Genomic DNA, 20,566 nt, shown 5'->3' on the forward strand with positions numbered 1-20,566 from the left:
AAAGGGATTCCTGGTGTGCTACTTTAATATAACTGAGTGCACCATCAGTAGGACTGTCTGGGTTAATATTGACGAAATATCTATTGAACTCGTCCGCCAAACGTGCCCCTGAGATTTGTTCCTTGCCAAGCTCGATCTTCGTAAGAACGGTTTGATTCGTGCGGCGGTATAGGAGTGCGTTTAGTTTTTTCCAAATTTCATCTGTCTTGCCTGCTGAGGTCTCAAAAGAATCGCAAAAGTAATCATTTCTCGCACACCTAATCTCTTTTGTCAGTTTGTTGCGAAATATTTTATAATTTTTAATACATCTAGATTACGAGTCGCTAGAAATTTAGCATATAGTTTGTCCCTTGATTTCATCTTTCGCGGAAGTTCGCTTGTCACCCACGGCTTACGTATCTTCTTTGACTTTGAAAATATCTTCATAGGAAAACATTGATTGTATATTTTTTAAAATAGCAGAAAGAATATATTAAAAGCACTTTCAGCGTCTGTCTCATTAAACAACAGCACTCCAATCGACACATGAAATTTGCATTTTAAACATGTCCATGGCTGTTTCTGAAAAGTCCTGAAAATATTGCGGAACAAGTTTCTTTTTGAGCATAGTACACTTCTATAAACCCATATATATGCCAAAGTGGTCACTTATATGTGTGCACATTGTTGCGGACTTTATATTTGTTCCATGCAAGTTTGTTATAAACAAATCAAGCAAAGTGGAAGATGTGGGAGTCACTCTTGTTGGTTCCTTAATAACATTCTTACATCCGTAAACGTTTATAAATTGTTCAAGTTCTCGTTTTAAAGGCAAATCCCCAAGCATATTAATGTTGAAATCACCGCCAATGACTACACGTAGCTTATTTTTATTTGAGAATGTCAGCAATGATTCTAAAAATACAAAAACGTTTTGCACATTCCCAGTTGGCGGACGATATACTACGCCTATTAAATATTTTTCAACTACCAAACAAAGAACTTCATAATCTTCATGCATGCAAGTAAAGTTTGGCACTTGGTCACAAACAAGGTGTTTCTTCACCATCAAAGACACTCCTCCTCCACGAGAGGTGGTTCTGTTTAACAGATAAGTGTTGTAAGAAGGTAATTTTAGAGCATTGGCTCCATCATTATACCAGGTCTCAGTTAACATAACTACGTTAAAAGCAAAATTAAGCCTACTGAACAGTATTTCAAATTCGGCGGTTTTTTTTCGTGCTGACTGGGCATTGAGATGAAATAGTTTGAAGAAATTTGCATATTCCCTTCAACAGACTTCTCTAAAGTCCGATAGGGCAATGTAATCATTTTTTGGCATTGCCATGATGCTGACTACAGGCTGGTAAAGAAAGATTAAGAGCCTATGCAATTTGCTCTAGGTCCTCCTTGCATCTCAAGTGATGGGCTGTTGTTCCATCTTTCAGGAGGACAAAAACTTTCTCGTTCCTATGCCAGGCATATTTGAAATTGCGTTCTTTAGCCCAGTTTCTTGTTGCCTCAAGCAAAGCCCTGGTTCTTTTAGTGAAGTTTTCCTGTATGTAGCAACGCATTTTCGACTGATTGAGTTCTGCTTTCTTGCTTAGGAACTGATCCTTTAAAGCCTTCCTTGCAAAATGTACAATGATGCCTGGTATCTTATCTTTCGACGCTGGAAGCCTGTGCAGAGCGACAACGTCTTCCCTTGTTAAGTCTGGAAGGTTAGCTCTGCTGCCACTTCATTCACTTTTGACAGCAAGTCTTCCTTATCACTGACAGAAATGCCATGAAACTCTAGATTTAATTTTCGACTTTGCCATTCGAGATCGTTTACTTCTTGAGTTATCTGCCCTTTTTCTGATCCGCGATCTTGAGATTCAATGACATCAACTCGTTTTTTTAGCTCCGTTATCTCCTTGTCCTGTTTATTCATGTGCGCAAGAACTTCATCGTATTTATCAGACATGACTTGTACTGCATGCTCAATATTTTCTACAGTGTCCTTCAGTGACATGAGGCTCTCTAGTTTTACATTAATACTTTGAAGCACAAGCGCCTTGTCTGAATCTTGTTCCTTTTTTTGTTTTGCTGCTCTGGCTGCCCCTAGTCTTCACAGCCTTACATGTTTGGCAGCGCCAGGCTTTCCGCCACGATTCCCCCTTCGATTTGTAGGTTGATTCTGCTATCCTAGAACAGTTGCCATAGTGGTAAGTGCAAAAGCACTCTCCACACACCAGACCATCGTCACTACTTTCATCACAAACAGGGCAATCATCGCCCTTCGAAAGTGGCATATTGGTAGGAACGTCACCGCAAAAATAGAACAAAACACGAACTAATGAGAACACAAACACTGATGGCAGCAGCAGCAGCGGCAGTAATAGGGGTAATTAAGTAAATCTTATCAAAAAATTGATTCGAACTAACCTGCAATTTGCAGAACAGACGATCAGCCCTTGTCGACACGCCGCTGCTGCTGCCAAGAAAGGTTGAAAGAGGCCTCCGGTGCTCCTTTTGTACTCGTAGTGGGCGGTGCCGGGTGTCGCTTCTGTCGGTGCTGGCTTCACACGTGTCAAGGATTTTTATCACGTCACTGTAGCTTATGGCCGGGCATTCTCGGTGCGATGACGCCCTTCAAAGCACGGATCCAAAAACTTGCCCTGGCGTTCCGCAGCGCTCCGATGAAAAATTCCTGCAATTTGCAGAACAGACGATCAGCCCTTGTCAACACGCCGCTGCGGCTGCCAAGAAAGGTTTATAGACGCTTTAGAAGAGGGTTGCTGGCTTAGTTCAGCCACATGTAGAGTTTCATCCTGAGGGGTTATCTCGCAGATCACGCGGGTTACTGAAATGCTCTTCCATAAACGTTATAAATTTTTTCTTCTAATCGAGGACTCCACGAAGAAGACAGTCATTGTGAACCGCTCTTTTTCTTTTACACAGTTGTTTATATCCCGAAGGTGTTTATATCATGCGTGCTTATATCAAGCGTCTACTCCATCAGTTGTCTTCAGCGGCTCAAAAATGTTGACTGCAACCATTGCTGACTAAGATATTCTGAATGTTTTCGTTGCAAACTTTCTTGAATTATGAGCACCATTTAATAATCAATCAATGAGTCTGCAGACAGACAACGAGAACAGGCACTGATAGTTTGCTGCACACGTAAACTAACGCTGCTAGATTGGTTGCTATGCGAAGGCCAACAGAAATTTTAAATAGCTAAAGAAAGAAAAGTACAATTGTCACCCACACTTCGCGCTCTTTTAAGAGCGAAGTTCCCAGACACCCTTAGAGCGTGTGGGAGTAGCGGTCTCGGACTCAAAGGAGATGCCCTCGACTCAGCGTGACAAGAGGTATTTTGGTCGTCTGGTGCCCAGCTTTCGCCGGTCGCAAGCCAGAGCATGGGTCGGAGCCAAAGGTTCACAAACAAAACAAAGTGTATACAGCAATGAGACGATACAGAGGATTTCACAATCACTAGTACAAACACAACAAAGTGGTTAACAAAACAAGGCAACTCGTGCAAAGTTAAACTCGACAGAGAATATAATACAAAGGCAATATTGCATCTCAAGTGCTCTAACACAAGAATGAGAGGTAGACAAACAAAACACAATTTGTTCACCGGGCACTGCGGCAGTCCGACGACCAGAGGTCCACGATGATGCCGTCTCGCAGACTGGCGAACGTTGCCTCGTTGGTCCGATGGTGGCTGAGTGGTGTTTTCCCGGGAGTCGAACGGGCGCGCTTCGATGAAGCTTAAACGGCGGTTCGGACTAATCTGATAGCGGTTAACGCCTTCTTTTATAGGCTTGCTTCCACGTCTGTTTGTTCTACGCGCCAGAGTAGGCGCGCACATACACTCAGCATCGGCAGTGCTGTCTCTCTTCCCTCTTCTCACCGGCCGCGCGTCCCCATTGGTCAGAGTCGGAAGACGTTTCGCGAAGGTTCGGGCTAGTTCTGGCGTGGCACCGCCGTCGACGGACGAGGGGGGCGTGTCTTAGTGCACGCAAGGCTACGCCCTTTTCCCCCCGGTCAGCTGTAGAAGCGACTCGGATGTTCGAGAGAAATATTCGGCATGGATGACTCATTCCATCGGCGCACGCCGTGTCGGTGAGCGGTGGTGGAGGGGAGAGAGATTCGTTAAAACAGACGCTTGGGCTAGTTGTTAACTCATTTTCTTTTTTTTTTAGCGTAAAAACCCACAAAGCAGAGTGTCCGTTTCGTGTGATCGTATCGGAGAGAGGCACATGGCAGAAAACTGTAGCCGTTTTTCTAAAGAAGATCTTAAATTCGCTCACGCTGGACGATCCTTTTCAGGTAAAAAATTCGCAGGATGTAATCCAGTTTTTAGAAACGAACAAGAACAAGGGACGGATGGCCTGCTCTTTTGACGTCAAGGACCTATTTTATTCACTACCACATGACGAGCTTTTCGCGTGCTTAGAAGAATGTATTGACCAGCAAGGAGTAATTGAATTCCAAAACAAGAACGGCATATCCGCCGAGGGCTTTTTAGAACTATTTCAAGTGTATTTAACTTCTACCTTCATTTCCTGGGATGATGAGTTTTACCTGCAAAAACGAGGCGTTTGCATCGGGTCATGCATAGCTCGCGTTCTTAGTGACTTGCTGTTAGCACAAAAGGGTAGAAGGCTTCAAGAGAAATTGAAAGAATCAAAGGTTGTACAATGTTTTCGCTATTTTGATGACTTGCTTGTTCTCTAATGTGGAAGAATTTGACGCAGTCTTTACGCAGATCAAAGCTAACTTTGTTGAGTGCCTTCATCCCCTCATACTAACTACTGAAGTGCCAGAAAACAATATCATCCAATTTTTAGACCTCAAACTCAGATTAATGCACCATCACATGTGTTGGTCTTACCAGCCACGTAGCAGAAAGCCATTGCTCTCTTTTACGTCATCTCATTCTAAGCTGGTAAAACGTGCCGTGGCGAAGTCATGCTATCACAACGCGCTTAACAAATCTTGCATGCACTCCATGCAAGATAGTTTCCTTCTCCAAACTGATCGACTCGTTAAGGCTGGTTATCCGAAGCAGCTATTAGTATCAGTGTACGAATCTATTCTCAGTAGCTTGAGCAAAAATGGATAAGGGGAGCAGGCAGATTCAGTGACGCGGAAGGAAAAAGAAAAAACTACTGTTGTGCCTTACATTAATCATTTTTCCCACAGACTAAAAAAGATAGCTAATAGAGCACGTGTTAAGGTTATGTTTTCGGCTTCGGATAAGCTTGGGAAGATGTGCAAAATGGTTAACACTGATTTCGTTCCCAGAGAATGCGACATCGAGCATGAAAATCGATTCGTGTCATGTGAAGAAGGTGTAGTGTATGCCATTCCCTTGTCATGCGGCAAGCTGTATGTGGGTCAGACGGGGAGATGCCTCAATGAACGCCTGAAGGAGCACAATAATAGCATGCATAACACAGTAAAAGGGCACCTCGGGATCCATTGTAGAGACTGTGAAAGCAAAACTTGCCACCCTGACTTCACTCGCACACAAATTTTAAGTAAACACAGTGACCAATTAACACGCGAAATAATCGAAGCAGCGCACATGGCCTGGTCTAAAGACGCATGCGTCAGTAGCCCCTCTTTATCGATCGGTTCTAAAGAATTGGCATTTTTAGCGAAGGGAAAATGATAATGTTGTTATCGTCCTTGTTCAGTGCGACATGCATGAATTGACTATGAATCTATGAATGGATGGTTTGTTTTCCTTGTGTTGTTGGAACGGTATATATGCCTCGTTCCAAATAATAAACACCAGTTGAAAGTCAGCGCTCGTGTGTGTCGTGTCTCCCTTCGTGTCCGTGTCTTAGTGCGCGCTGTTCCGGGGGAAAAAAAGGGAGAGAGAGAGCCACGCGCTCAGCGGGGGTTTTCGTTCTCCCCCGTTCGGCTCGCGCCGGCGAGACGCCGTGCGCGCGGCGGTGTTTTCCTTTGTTTGTTTCAAAAGTGCGCCTAATTTTGTGACACTGCCCCTTCATTTAAAAATATTGTGTAACAATATTCACAAATCACAAAATTCGTGCGCACATGCATGCACTCACAAACTCGATGGCGAATGCCAAAATACATACATCAATACAGTGATGTTTCCACGTACATAACACAGTGGAATGTTCACAATGCACATAAAAACACGCTGCGATTGGGCAGGTCATTATCTCAACATTGTGAACATGGAGAACACAAATACAAGGCATACCTTCGCCGGTACTTCCACGTTTGGCCTACAAAGTAGGCTCGGAACACGATTGTTTCGCTCAAGGTTTCAGTCGCGCTTTTAGTTCTCTTACGCACGCGACTCAGACTTTTCTTTCTGTCGCGAGCTCTGGTCTTCTTTCGCTTTTTGTTGAGGCTTCTCTTCCGAACGCTGTTGTGGCCCAGCTTCCTATTCGTACGGCTTTCTGTGTTTCTGCTCAAACTTCGAGCTTTTCCTCTTTTCTTGCGGCTGGCGCGTCTGTTGCGAACAAATTTAACGCCAGTTCGCTCATGACGGCTCCGCTCCTCGTGTTTTTCTTCTCGGCGTGCGCTGTTCTGTTTGCGTTTTCGCCTACAGACGGAGTCCTTACTGAACGCTGGGCTCGTTCGTCTTAACTTCTTTCTCACTTTGCAGTGATGTTCGTCCAGCTTACTTACGTCCGTCTCAGCGGTCTTCAGCTTAGTTCTCTTTCCGTCCATTCTCTTCCTGAATCTTGTCCATTGTTTCTGCAGTTCGGTTTCACCTGTATCGGCGGTGCTCGATTCGCTGCTCTTCCTTTTTACTTTCTTCCAAGCTCTACTTCGGGCCGAGCCCGATTCGTTTTTGCATGCATCATCCGAGATGGATTTTCGCGATGAAGCCTCTGATTCAGTCCTTTTCGCTTCTTCCTGTCCTGAACTTCCTGTTCCTTCTGATATTTTCTTCTTCTTTCGCTTTGGGCGCCTTCCTCGTGAGGGGCTTCTGAGCGTGGTTCGCTAGCCGTTCGTGACTCATTCTCCTCACTTTTGCTCAATACTGCTTCCTGAATTCCTTCCGTCAGGTGGTTGCTTTCAGTGCAGTCGTAAACAGACCATGCTACGGTCTGCTCCTCTCCTTCCGCTGCACGTTCTGCTTCGTCAGAGGCAAAAATTTCCTCGCCTTCCTCATCGACAAAGGCCTCCTCGCCGCTCGAGGGTTCACTCGGAACGGTTTCCGAGTTTTCTCTTAATGCGCTCTCCTCAGTGCCCTTTACCCACTCTTTCTCGTGGTCTGCACTGCAAGACTCACACGTGTTGCACTCGGACTTCTCCATAGAGATCCGAACTGCTTCTTCGTCCTCAGGCGGCTGCCCTAGGGTCCCCTCTGACTGCAGCGTCAGGTCGGCCTTTACCTCAATGCCTACTACCTCGGTAGTAGCTACGCATTCAGTTTCCTGAGGAGGCCACACTACGGTCTGTTCTTCACTCTCGGTGGTTTCAGTTGCAGGAACAGGCTGTTCCCCAACCAAACTTTGACTTGTGGAGCTAGCTACAACCTGTTCCGTGGCTGCCGAGGAATTAATTTCCTCTCTCTTCCACCCGGCCTCTACGGGGGTAAGCTCCACAGGCTTCCTGACGTCGTTCAAACGCCGAATTTCAGCAGTCTTCCTCTGAATGATTGCCATCTCCTTTTCGAAAGCCCTTTCGGCCGCTTCTTCCCGCCTTTTTGGTTCCCTCTCTTGTTCACGTTTCTTTTGCCTCTCTTTCTCGGCGGCTTCTCTAGCGCGCTGGCTTTCTTGTTTTTTCTGCCATTCTCTCTCTCGCTCCAAAGAGAGCTTCTCTGCCTCTTCTTGTCTCTTCTGCCATTCTCTTTCTCTCTCTTCTCGAGCTCTGTCTCCATCCTGGTCCACCCATTTACGCAGTTCGGCTCCGGTCATCCACATCTGGAGGCCGGCCTCTATTAACTCCTTTAGCTCCTTGAAGCTCGTATTTGGAGACGGAACTCTACATACAAGCCAATAGCTACCTCTACACGGTGAACCTCACTAGCTGCTCCGGCGCGGCAGCTCAGATTATCGCTCTGCTGCTAGCATTCATTCACGACCTCTTCGCAAACTCCTTCCGACTCTTTCTCCGTTCTCTGCGCTTACAAACACCAAACGTCCTGTCGCGGACGCCAGAATACAATGTCACCCACACTTGGCGCACTTATAAGCGCGAAGTTCCCAGATACGCCTATACCGTGGGGGGGTAGCGGTCTCGGACTCAAAGGAGATGCCCTCGACTCAGCGTGGCAAGCTCAGCGGAGACCAGCTACCAAGTGACCAGAGGTTTTTGGTTGTTTGGTGCCCAGCTTTCGCCGGTCGCAAGCCAGAAAATGTGTCGGAGCGAAAGGTTCACAAACAAAACAAAATTTATACAGCAATTAGACGATACAGAGGATTTCACAATCACTAGTACAAACGCAACAAAGTGATTAAAAAAACAAGGCAACTCGTGCAAAGTTAAACTCGAGAGAGAGACTACAGCACAAAAGCAGTATTGCACCTAAAGTGCACTAACACAAGAGAGACGCAAACAAACAAAACACAATTTGTTCACCGGGCACTGCGGCAGTCCGACGACCAGAGGTCCACGATGATGCCGTCCCGCAGACTGGCGAACATTGCCTCGTTGATCCGATGGTGGCCGAGTGTTGTTTTCCCGGGAGTCGAACGGGCGCGCTTCGATGAAGCTTAAACGGCGGTCCGGTCTAATCTGATAGCGGTCAACGCCTTCTTTTATAGGCTTGCTTCCACGTCTGTTTGTTCTACGCGCCAGAGTAGGCGCGCACATACACTCAGCATCGGCAGTGCTGTCTCCCTTCCCTCTTCTCATCGGCCGCGCGTCCCCATTGGTCAGAGTCGGGAGACGTTTCGCGAAGGTTCGGGCTAGTTCTGGCGTGGCACCGCTGCCGACAGGCGAGGGGGACGTGTCTTAGTGCACGCAAGGCTCCGCCCTTTTCCCCCGGTCAGTAGTAGAAACGACTCGGATGTTCGAGAGAAATCTTCGGCATGGATGACTCATTCCCTCGGCGCACGCCGTGCCGGTGAGCGGTGGTGGAGGAAAGAGAGAGCCACGCGCTCAGCGGGGGTTTTCCTTCTCCCCCGTTCGGCTAGTGCCAGCGAGACGCCGTGCGCGCGGCCTTGCTTTTCTTTGTTTCAAAAATGCGCCGAATTTTGTGACAACAATTCGATAGTATTCTTGCGAAAAAAAGTTTTATACCAGCGGCTGAGATTCATGCCGCAACATTATTTAGGGATATCATAAATAGTCTCTTTGCAACATGTTGCTGAAAATAACATGAATTCATATGTTACAGCTGAGCGACGCCAAATAATGAAAAAGTATCCTTTGGGGCATATCAGGTGAAAATTAGTGTGCGTATCTTAACAATAAAGTGCAGTTTCTTTCTGGAATAAATGTGTGGCGCTTTTAGAAGTGTATAGATTAAAACCATTCATGTTAATGTAATAGGTGATATTCTTGTTTTGACATTGATTTGATGACTCTTCTCTTCCGTTTACACTTCATTGTGACCTTCCTAATGACGTCATTTCTGCAACCAACGAAATTATGTGCAGATGAAAAAGAAATTGATCACCCTAATTGGCATATGAAGTCGAAAATGCGTGACGCGTATCCCCTTGCTGCTGTTTCCTCTCCAAACCAGTAGAGATGGACTCTACCGATTTTTTCCGACGTTTTTCAGGAGACACATGCGTTGGAGACGGCGGTGGTCCACTCATGGATGGAGTTAAGGACGAAGAGATCATTTGGACTCAGGTGAGTGGCCGTGGTGCCCATAACACTTGCCTGATCACTGCGTTGCAGGATGTAATGAAAACACCTTGAAAAACACTAAGACGGATGATGAAGAACTTGGCGCCGCAAAACGGCCTATTTAATTGTGAATCTTTTCATTCCCACCTGCTCAGACTGTCTGCTTGTCCTTTTTTCCTTGGGCAGAAACATCACATCAAAACGGCCAATTATTTTAAAGAACTTGTTTTGAAAGCGAGCAAAAGAATGACGATTTACTTGTGGTTTCGACGCCACAGGTGGGCCATGAGACAGAATGTAGTTGAGGCGTAGAAAAATGAATAAGAAAATTTCCCTTTGCCGCACCACTACTGTATGGAGGGTGTAAACCCAATAGTAATATAAAAGATTTGGCCCGTGACCAACTGAGATTTTGCCACCCGAAGGTGGAAAGAAACCAATAGGGAAGCTCTAACTACAGCGACCCACCGCCGAGGGAGCGGGCCCGGGGAGACGCCCCTAATCTCCCCTAGGAAGTAGAGGGGTGGGATGGGCTATAGGAACGGGAAATGGGAACATGGTTTGGGTTATGGGAAATAGGTTGGATTGGGGACAGCAGGTTTTTGGCCATATTTGATTGATCCGGAGCTCGTTTTAGGCCTTCTTAGAGGACGAGCACACAAATTTCCCCAATAGTGGGGCCCTCGGCTCAAGCGTACTGCCATTCCACAGAGAACATTTTGCCGGAGTCTCTGACCGTCAGAGACAGGGAAACCTAACAGAGCCTCGAGTAGGATCCCCTCCCCCAAGCCCGGTTCCGCGACCCCGACCGTCCCACAGTGCTAAGATGACAGAGTTTTCACACCACGCATTCAGTGCTTCAGCTCTTTCTCCAAGGTAGTCGCACACACAGCGGAAACCCTTTCACAGTTTTCGGGGCATCGCACTACCGGCGTTCGCCCCTTACAGAGTATGTGAAACTCCTACCTGGATGCTCCAACGGCTTGGAGTGTCATTTGATGTCCGCAGTTCACATCACGTGCTACCACAAGGGATATCTGCACGGGCCCCATCAACTCAATGCGAGGCAGGCTTTTCTGAGCCCGTCGAGGTATTTAGGAGCTTGATGACTCCTTGCGATTTCGTCAGGTCTACTAACCGTTACTTGGTATTAACTGCCGGGCTTTCTCAAGTTTCGGGGCTTACTGGCTCCCCGAATGAGCTACTAGCACCATCACTTTTCGTGTTTTCGGGCCTAAGGGCGACTTCCCCAAAACCCAAGCTTAGTTCGCCCAACCGCATGCCCCCGCGAGGCACCGAGCTCTTCGGAATCGGAAACCAACACGTCCGCGGCTGGGTGGTACGCCCTTCGTACCGAGAGGAGACCGTGTGGCTTTAATTTGGAAATTTCGAAACAACCGCTTCTACCGAGGCGATCACGCCGAACGGCAAAACGACTATCACAACCGCGTCTACCGGGGCACCACGCCGAAGGGCTAAACGACAAAGTCAGTTAAGCCGCCAGTTCTGACTTTTAGCGGGATGCCACGTCCCAAGTCCGTACCCAGAATTCTGACCTGCCCTCCCACTAGGGCAACGGGCATCGTGGGCGCGACATGTTCAAAATGTCGCGGAAAGACTGCTGTACCCTTTCCTGGGGATTCGCAACCCCTACAGAGTGGGCTCCGGCTATCCCACTCCGACCGCTGGCGTTGCACCGGAACAAAGCCTAGTAGCCGAAACTACACCGGCCCGAATCCTGTGGAAGGGGGGGGGGGCACGAGCAGGCCGCGCAGTCGGATTCCTGCCCCCCCACCCCGGGCCGTGAGACAGTAGAAGTTCCTCATAATTATCTCATTCTCTCATTCATTATGAGAGCTCAGGCGTTCGTGAGATCTGCGACTCTACCATGCCTTAGCCGTTAGCCGAATCGAAGGTAAGCGCACGCAGTTGGAAGATGAGGAAGGTGTTCGCATGTGCTTAGCGTGTTGGTTGGTGTTTTTAGGCACGAGTGTCGTAGGTAGAGTATAGAGCTCTATAAAACAACGCATCGCTTATATGCCTAACGCCTCCACCAAAGACGGAATCAGTATGCTAAAAAACTGTTTATCCGACCGGAGCTCGATTGTGTCTACACAGCATTTTATACGTACGCTTAGTTCAATAGAAATCCTCGTGAAACAATGAAAGGAAAAGTAATATAGTAAAAGCAATGCACGGAGGCTGTAAAGGAGCATACATGATATAGAATCTAATGGGCATGGTGAACTTTGGCGTCCCCTAAGGTCCTATTTATAACCTCTTTTGCTGACTTTTTTATCAATTATATTGTTCACATACATCATTAATGATATTGTGTTGTATACCGATCAGACAAATGTCTTCGTTTCGATCACTAACCTTCAAGATATTGAACAGAAATGAAATGTCTGTCTTCGAGAGCAGATAATTTGATTCTTTTAACTAACCTGGAAAAAATGTTTACAAGACAAATTTTATGCTTCTGCACCCAAAATAAAGGCCAATAAACTACCATATCACAATAGAATATAACAACTTAGAAATTGAACCGCTGCAGAGGCGCCGGATTCTTAGCGTGTAGTTCCGCAGCGATCTAGGCTTTACCGATAGCGTGAATAACATCACACTGAAAATGGTCACATCTCTATTTGTGATTTATCACATAGGATACCACCTGTCACTGCAGGTTAAATAACAATATTTTACCATTCCTGACTGTCTCCTAATTTCTTGCAATATTTTGGGGGCACCTGCAATAATAGTGATTCAGGTAAATTATTTGGCCTCCAAAAAACGCCTTGCGTGGTTTGTGTACGGGTCCAACTGGTGACGCAAATCTATTCAAACCTTTCACGTTCGCATGTTCCTCGCCTGTTCTAACTTCATCTTAGCGATTCCTATGGTACATACAGTCCAGGAGAAATTCAATTTTTTCCGCAGTACATAATTTCCTAGAAACAACATATGGTTTACGGGTGGTTCCCCATACACTTGAAGTTGCAGAACCGATTACAAAAGTGCACTTATCCAAGATACAACTTCGTGTACTGCAGACTGATGAATAAGAAACTCGCTCAAGAAACAACCAACGTTTTTTATTTCCTTTAGAAAAAAAAAATGAAGTTGCTCTTTCGCGTGTTTCTGCGTTACTATTAGTTTTGCTGTTACTCTGTCGATTTCACGAATGTTGCAGGCTTTTACTCGGTGCCTTTACATTTTCTGCTGTAGGGAAATTTTTTTATGACGCAAAGGATTATATTTTCTACTGCTCAGTCTCGTAAGTGTTCTGCTTAGGCAGTTCGAATATGATGAAGTGTAGTTCTGATTTTGGTTTCATTTTATGAATGTCATTCTGTTTTTTTCTCTCTTTAGTGTGACAGCGTTAAGGCTCGGGTTGTGCAAAAAATCCGGCGTCATCGTCGGCATTGTGAACGAAAAATGGGGTGGGGTACGGTGACCCAGGCGGCCGCCCCCGAAGAAGCAACCTAAGTCGGCACACCGGATGGTCAGAAAACTAACTACCCTGGCAGGCGGCAGTTAAATTAATGAGTGATCGCGAGAGGTTGCTCGGGGAGAGCGACCTGGTTCAGTCAAGAGTCACCAGTGGCAGCACCTGCCATCGCAAAACAGTTGCGCATCTCTCAAGCGCTGCACCATTGCGCAAGGAATATAAAGTTGATAACGACCAATACCGCATATATGGGCTACAACCCATGCAGCTATCGCGGCATACCCTTAAGGCGGAACTTAAGCGTCCACTTCATTTTTTTTTTGCTGCCCTAAAGTGCGCATTGGTTCTGTTTTGTAAAGTGTCTTTTTGTAAGACTGGGAGTATTCGTCCTGAGGACACACGCTTTGCTTGATCCCTTTTGGCTCTTCGCGAGGGTATATTGCAAATATAGGCAAATGCAACTAAGTAATTACCACAATTTTAAGCCCGAACTATGCATTCAAAATTATGAAGGCAATGTACGTGCCTAGTTGGAAACTACCCTGAAAGCAATTAGGAATTAAGTTCTTTCTTCTTCGCACAAGATACAAATCACCCTTACTCTAACTAGGCCCCCTTCCTACCAAGGTGTGCCACACTTTATTAAACTTTTATTTGCACTTTTCATCGCGCCACAAATGTTTCGAAATCTGCAGCTGTGTATAAAATGTCGTGATCAACTTCGCGCAGCAGTAAATATGGAAAGTTCGATCCCTTTGCTGACATCTTCTTCCGCATACAGGAGATAATTGCAAGCACAAAAAACGTATCAAGGAAACAACTCTCAAATTTCAGCTCCGAAAGGGCGAGCATACCAACGCCACGCTCGTCTCGGTAGCAGAAGGAAAAAGCCCCCTTCCCAGCCGGGCAGCCTGTTTTCGTAGCCACTGTCGGCGACGCATGCCTCGGGTGACTCAGCGGTGGCGCCGTGTTTTATCGGTAACGCAGTCCAGCATGTAACCATGTTACGATGGACCGGGTGATAACAAGGCGAAGGCTTGCACAGAGTGTGTCTAATATGCGCAGTGTGTGTCGCCACATCACCCGCCCGCGGAGTGGAGAGCCCTCAGTGCTTGTAAAAATTTGTACAGCGTACCCGACGTCCATAGAATGTAGTGACAGAAGCAGGCTGCGACATCGGGGGTGGTGGATGGACGCCTGTAAGTGCAGTGGTGTTTCCTGGTTCAGCGGAATCGATGTATTCTGGCTTCAGCCGGTCGATACAGACGCGGACAGCGTTCGCGTTAACGCGCAGGGTGAAGGTTTTGTTGTCGCGGCGGAGAACTAGATAGGGTCCGCTGTAAGGTGGGTGGAAAGGCCTGCGGACGGTGTCGTAGCGGAGAAAAGTGTGCGTGCACGTTGCCAGATCCTTGAAGACGAAAGGGGCAGTCTTACAGTGGTGACCTGCGGGTGACAGGCGGAGTGCAGCGATGGTGCGTCGGAGCCGGGCGATGAAATCGGTGGGATCTGAGGTCGTGGTGCTGGATGGCGGTGCAGAAATTTGCCTGGGAGACGGAGAGGTTCTCCGTATACGAGCTCTGCGGGTGAAGCCTGAATGTCCGGCTTGAAGGTGGCGCGAAGACCTAGGGCGACAGCTGGCATGGCTTGGAGCCAGGTTGAGTCCGGGTGGCACATGATGGCTGCTTTGAACTGTCGGTGCAAACGCTCGATCATCCCGTTGGCTCAGGGGTGGTAGCTGGTGCTCCTTGAGTGCTCGAACCCGATGGTCAGCCTGAGGAGCCTGAAAAGGTGCGATTCAAACTGTGAGCCTTGTCGGTGGTGACGCGGCGAGGGGGCCCGAAGCGAGCAATCCAGCCAGCGAAGATGGCCGAGGCGACGTCTTCCGCGGTGATTACCTCGATGGGCCATGCCTCGGGCCATCGAGTATACCGATCGATGGCGGTGAGACAGTACAGATAGGGACCAGCTGGGGGAAAGGGCCCTATGATATCAAGGTGGACGCGTTGGAACCGACCAGAGGGCTGGGGGAATGATACAAGCGGTGAAGTGACATACCTGGTGACTTCAGCGCGCTGGCATTGAATGCAGGAGCGCGCCCAGGTGCGACAATCCCGCTGCATGGAGCGACAGACATAGCGGTCGGCCACTAGGCGTGTAGAGTCGCGTATGCCTGGATGGCTGAGATGCAGCTGGTTGAAGGGGACACGGCGATGGGAAAGGGGCGCGTATGGCCTGCTTCCTGTTGTTGACATTTATTTATTTATTTATTTATTTATTTATTTATTTATTTATTTATTTATTTAATGCTGCAGAGTCGCTTGACTCCAAGCAGCCATGAGCACGGGCATGAGCACAGGTACAAATAAAAAACAAGATCTGCACGAACGTCATGCAAGAGCAGACGATGATGCGAAAAAAGAAACCAAAAAGACAACGGTGTCACATACAAAAGGCTCTCAAATTATCAACAAACGTTTCTACATTTGGGCTGTTCACTGCACACTTCGGCAATTCATTCCACTCTGCAATTGATTTGAAGAAAAATGAGTGTATGCACGAAAAGTATGCACGAAATTCTTGCAGCATTTTTCCATGGTTATAACGCGTACTTGCTCGTGAAACGGGAGTAATATAATCATGGGTGTTTATTCTGATCAGATTATTATATATTAGTTACAAAAATTTCAACCTTGTTTCAGTGCGCCTTGTCTGAAGAGATTCTAGGCCAATAGAATTGATCATAGCTGTTACACTATCTGTTCGTTTGTATCGATTGCGAATGAAACGGGCCGCTGTCCTCTGCGCTCTTTCTAATTTTTAAATATTCTTGGCCGTAAATGGGTCCTATAAACCACAAGCATATTCCAGACGAGGCCCCACCAAAGCCTATACGCTGCCAGTTTCACATGTTTTGCGGCCTTCGGCAGTTTACGCCTCAAACACCACCGAGGCTTCAGAGCTTTCCCGCATGTAATATGGATGTGAGCATCCCAGTTTAGGCAATTAGTTATCTGAACTCCAAGGTATTTCACAGACGAGGTTTCTGGAAGTGCTACGCCAGCTACACAATATGGATGTATCAGAACAGTTTTCTTCTTACAAATTCTAAGTACGGAACATTTATTAACGTTAAGAAACATAACCCATTGGTTGCACCAATTTGAGATCTTCTGCAGGTTACTGTTAAGCTTAATTTCGTCCGATGTGGAGTTAACTAAGGAATATAAGACGCAGTCATCTGCAAATAGTTTAACTCTAACTTCGAAATCAACCACATTAATTATGTCATTTACGTAAACTAAAAATAGGATAGGCCCCAGAACTGATCCTTGCGGAACACCAGATGAAACCAAAAGTTCATCAGAGTACTCATCGTTAACACGAACATATTGAAATCTGTCTTCTGAGTAGGCTCTAATGAGGTCAATAATATTAGGATTGATTCTGGCAGTATAAATTTTTTGTATGAGTTTAATGTGCGGAACCTTATCAAAGGCTTTGGCGAAGTCAAGAAAAACAGCGTACAGAGGGAAAAACGCATGCCTAGAACAACCAAACTGTGTGTTCCGGAGCTCCCAAAGCCGCTGCGACCAAGACAGCAAAAAATGACGTTGAACTTCTATGAGTTTAACAGCACATGTTTATCTCCAGACCATTTTTAACCAAATCTTATGGCTAGTTATTGCGTGTTACGAACGAAACACGATCAGAGCGTGTTCTAGGCATGCGTTTTGCCCTCTGTACATTTGTTGTTTGTTATTAACTGCAATAAAAAAATCATGGCAAGTGGTTATCAGTTGTGAGACCGTAGATAAACCAGCAATCCGTTTCAGAAGCGATGTCAGATATAAAAGAAGGATTGCGAAAAATGGAAGATCAGACATCAGTTTTCGAGCACTGGCAGCAGGACATGAACGCTTTGCGTGCCACAGTAGAGCGCCTCGAGAATGAAAATATCGCACTTCGATCCCGTCTTGATGACGGAGAAGACCGATCTCGGCGGAACACTCTGGTTTTTTTTAGGGTATATATGACAGCGCAGAAAAAACGTGGTCCGAGTCGGAGGAACAACTTCTAGATTTAATAAACAATACCATGAACACTGATATCAGTCAGTCAGACATTTCCCGCGCGCATAGAATTGGGCGTTTCGTAACAGGAAAACCCGTCTGCTTGTAGCAACGTTTCAAAACTACAAAACGAAAGAACTAGTCTTTTCAAAACGTGAGCTGTGGAAGAATACCGGAAAAGGAATGAAAGGAGACTTCTGCCAAGCCACGCGCACTATCAGAAAAAAACTAATAGAGTATGGTAAATCCAAGGGCAGCACATCTTTTAAACTTGGGTATAAAAAACTGTTTATGGATTGAAAGTGCTACACATATGACGAGAATCGGGGTACTATCCGTGAAATCGGTAATTCCTCTGAAGGCACAACTAAAGCCACAATTTAAAACACTACTGAAAACTCAACCGAGGCTCATGGCCGACCTCTCCGTTCTGGTCGCGCGCGATCGAAAAGATAGGACCACCAGAGGGGAGGCGCTTCGAAAAGCTTCGACTACTCTCTCCTGTACACGAGCATTCGTAGTCTTTATCCCAAAAAGAAATGTAGAGGGCACTTTGACTGTCTAAAGTGCGTAGAGGCGAAAGCGTTTTCCGCACCACTTTCGCTGCTTCTGTGGCACTGGTGGCGTCACGTATAATTGAGTACTAATAACTAAGTGATGACAAATCACTAATTAATGGTTAATCACTGATTAATGCCTGAATGCTAATTACCTGCTAATTAATGGCGCTTAAGCTTCGCCTTTAGGAGTGGAACGCGACCGCTTGTTGTAGCGCTGCCAGGGAGTCCACGGAAAGCCACCACCCGCCCGGCGCGATGCCTTGCCCTTTGAACGCAACGCTTTTTGAGGAAAGGAAATGGCGCAGTAATTCTCTATCATCTCGGTAGACACCTGAACCGCACCGTACAGGAAGGGAGGAAGTGGGAGTGAAAGAAGAAAGAGAAAGAGGAGCCGTGATGAATAAAATGAAAATTGTATTTGAGGAAAGGAAATTACGCAGTAGCTGTCTCACGTATCTCGGTGGACACCCGTCAAAATTCAGGGGGCACTTTTTTTACCTAAAGTGTGGTCACTGATGTGTGGTTAAGATGTTAAGCTTCGCCTCTAAGAGTGGAACGCGACAGCGTCTTGCAACGCTGCCAGGGAGTCCGAAGAACGCCATCGCCCATTCGGTTCTACACCTCGCTCGTCGGTAAATTGGTTTCTCAGGAAAGGAAATGGATCTGTCTCTCATATCTCGGTGGACACCTAAACCTCGCCGGAAGGGAAGGGAGGAGGATGAGAGTGAGCAAAGTCATCGTATTCACTAGACGTGCCTTTGTTCATTCCAAACCATCGAGCTGGCATGGCGGAGTGTATAGCACGCTCGTCTCGCACGCCAAAGACAAGACCGGGGTTCGATTCCCGAGCTCGACCAATTTCCTACTCGGTTTTATTTATTTATCTGGCCTGACTAGTAAAGTTAATTAGGATAATTGGGTAAATAAGCAATTAAGTAAGCTGAGTGCCACTTACTAGGAGCGTCACTATACGATCCCTTCAATTGGTTGCATGGTTACTAGCCAAAGTACAATTAACCCCGTTTGAAATTCGCGCACTGTGACGTCACGACCGTTTAGACCAATTGAAAAGCGTGACATTTCTGTCGACAACTGCTGCTTACAACGATGAGACATTAAAGGCTTCCGCCTTAAAAGCTTGAGTTATGCGCTATGATCGATGACTGTAACGCTGATATTGTTACGTAAATGTAGGCACACAAGGAGTAGTAACTGAGGGATGCTGACAACAACTCAATCGAACCACTGCCGGCCAACGGCGCACAGATCACACTTCGTCCTCTTCGCGCTCATTGCACGAGCCCAGCACTGTCTTCTTCGTTGTCCACTGACAATATCATTGTATTAACACAAACTTGGCTAAATAGCAAAATAACGAATAATGAATTGTTTAAATGTGGCAATCAGTATGTTGTCTTTCGGAGTGACCGAACTGCCAGAGTTGGTGGCGGTGTCCTAATTGCTATTAATGAGTGTATTGACTGCTTTCTAGCACCTATTGCTACGAATTTAGAGCTAATCTGGTGCTGCATAAATCTTAATTTTCAAAAAGTAATTCTAGGTGCATGTTACCGATCCCCCTCGACGGACACATCATTTTGCGATGACCTACACGATTCCTTAAATCAGATTATCACCCGTTTCCCTGCAGCTGAAATCTTGCTCTTGGGCGACTTCAATTTTCCGAATATTGTCTGGTCACATAACAATCCCTTTTCTACCCCATCATCCGCTGAATCCAACTTGTTTCTTTCCATTTGTTCAGACTTCAGCCTATCACAGATTGCTAGTCTTCCCACACGTGTAACGCAAAACAGATCATCACAACTTGACCTTATTCTTACGTCATCAGCGGATAACTTATCCGCGTTTTCTACCTGCCTGGGCTGAGCGATCATGATATCTTACACTTCACGCTAACTGTGACTCAAACAAAAATTAGCCGACAGAAAAGAAAATTTCGTGATTATAACAAAGCTGCTTACACCACCATCAACAGTGAACTCTGCTCATTTTTAGATGTTTTTTTGCCGCTCTGTCAGGATCGGCCCATAGAAACTAACTGGCGTATGTTCAAAGAAAAATTTTCAGAATTAATCAGCCGACACGTCCCTCTTAGAACCGCCTACACCAGCAGTAAAGTCCCTTGGTATAACACATACTTAAACAGGTTATCCAACAAAAAAAAAACTTTTATTCCGTTCAGCTAAACAGTCTTCCAAACCGACAGCTTGGCTAGCGTACAAAAAAGTGGCAAAGTCTTATAATACTTCTTTAAGGTCAACTAAATTTTCATTTTTGAACACTACTCTTCCTCAATTATTAAAGACGAATCCAAAACGTTTTTAGAATGTTATACGAGGAAGTACTAATAAGGACGGCTTATCCCTACTCACAAGTTCCGGGCAATCAGTACGGCCTCACCTTTGTTCCAAAGTACTTAACGACACATTCGTTCAGTCATTTTCATTCCCTGTGCTTACCAATCAGATGCCAGCTATAAATGCTACCAATTATCACCTCATGGAACCCATAATATTTGAAGCAACTGGCATCAAAGCCATAATAAACAAATTAAAACCCAAATTATCTTGTGGAGTGGACGAGATCAATGTTAAATTTTTGCAACATCCCTGGAATACTGTTCAATCATACTACAGTGCATTTTTTCTCAGTCGTATAACTCTGGCAGTATACCTCATGATTGGAAAACT

Source organism: Amblyomma mixtum, chromosome 2 (genome assembly GCF_055824585.1).
Source record: "Amblyomma mixtum isolate Tamu chromosome 2, ASM5582458v1, whole genome shotgun sequence".
Classification (NCBI taxonomy): Eukaryota; Metazoa; Arthropoda; class Arachnida; order Ixodida; family Ixodidae; genus Amblyomma; species Amblyomma mixtum.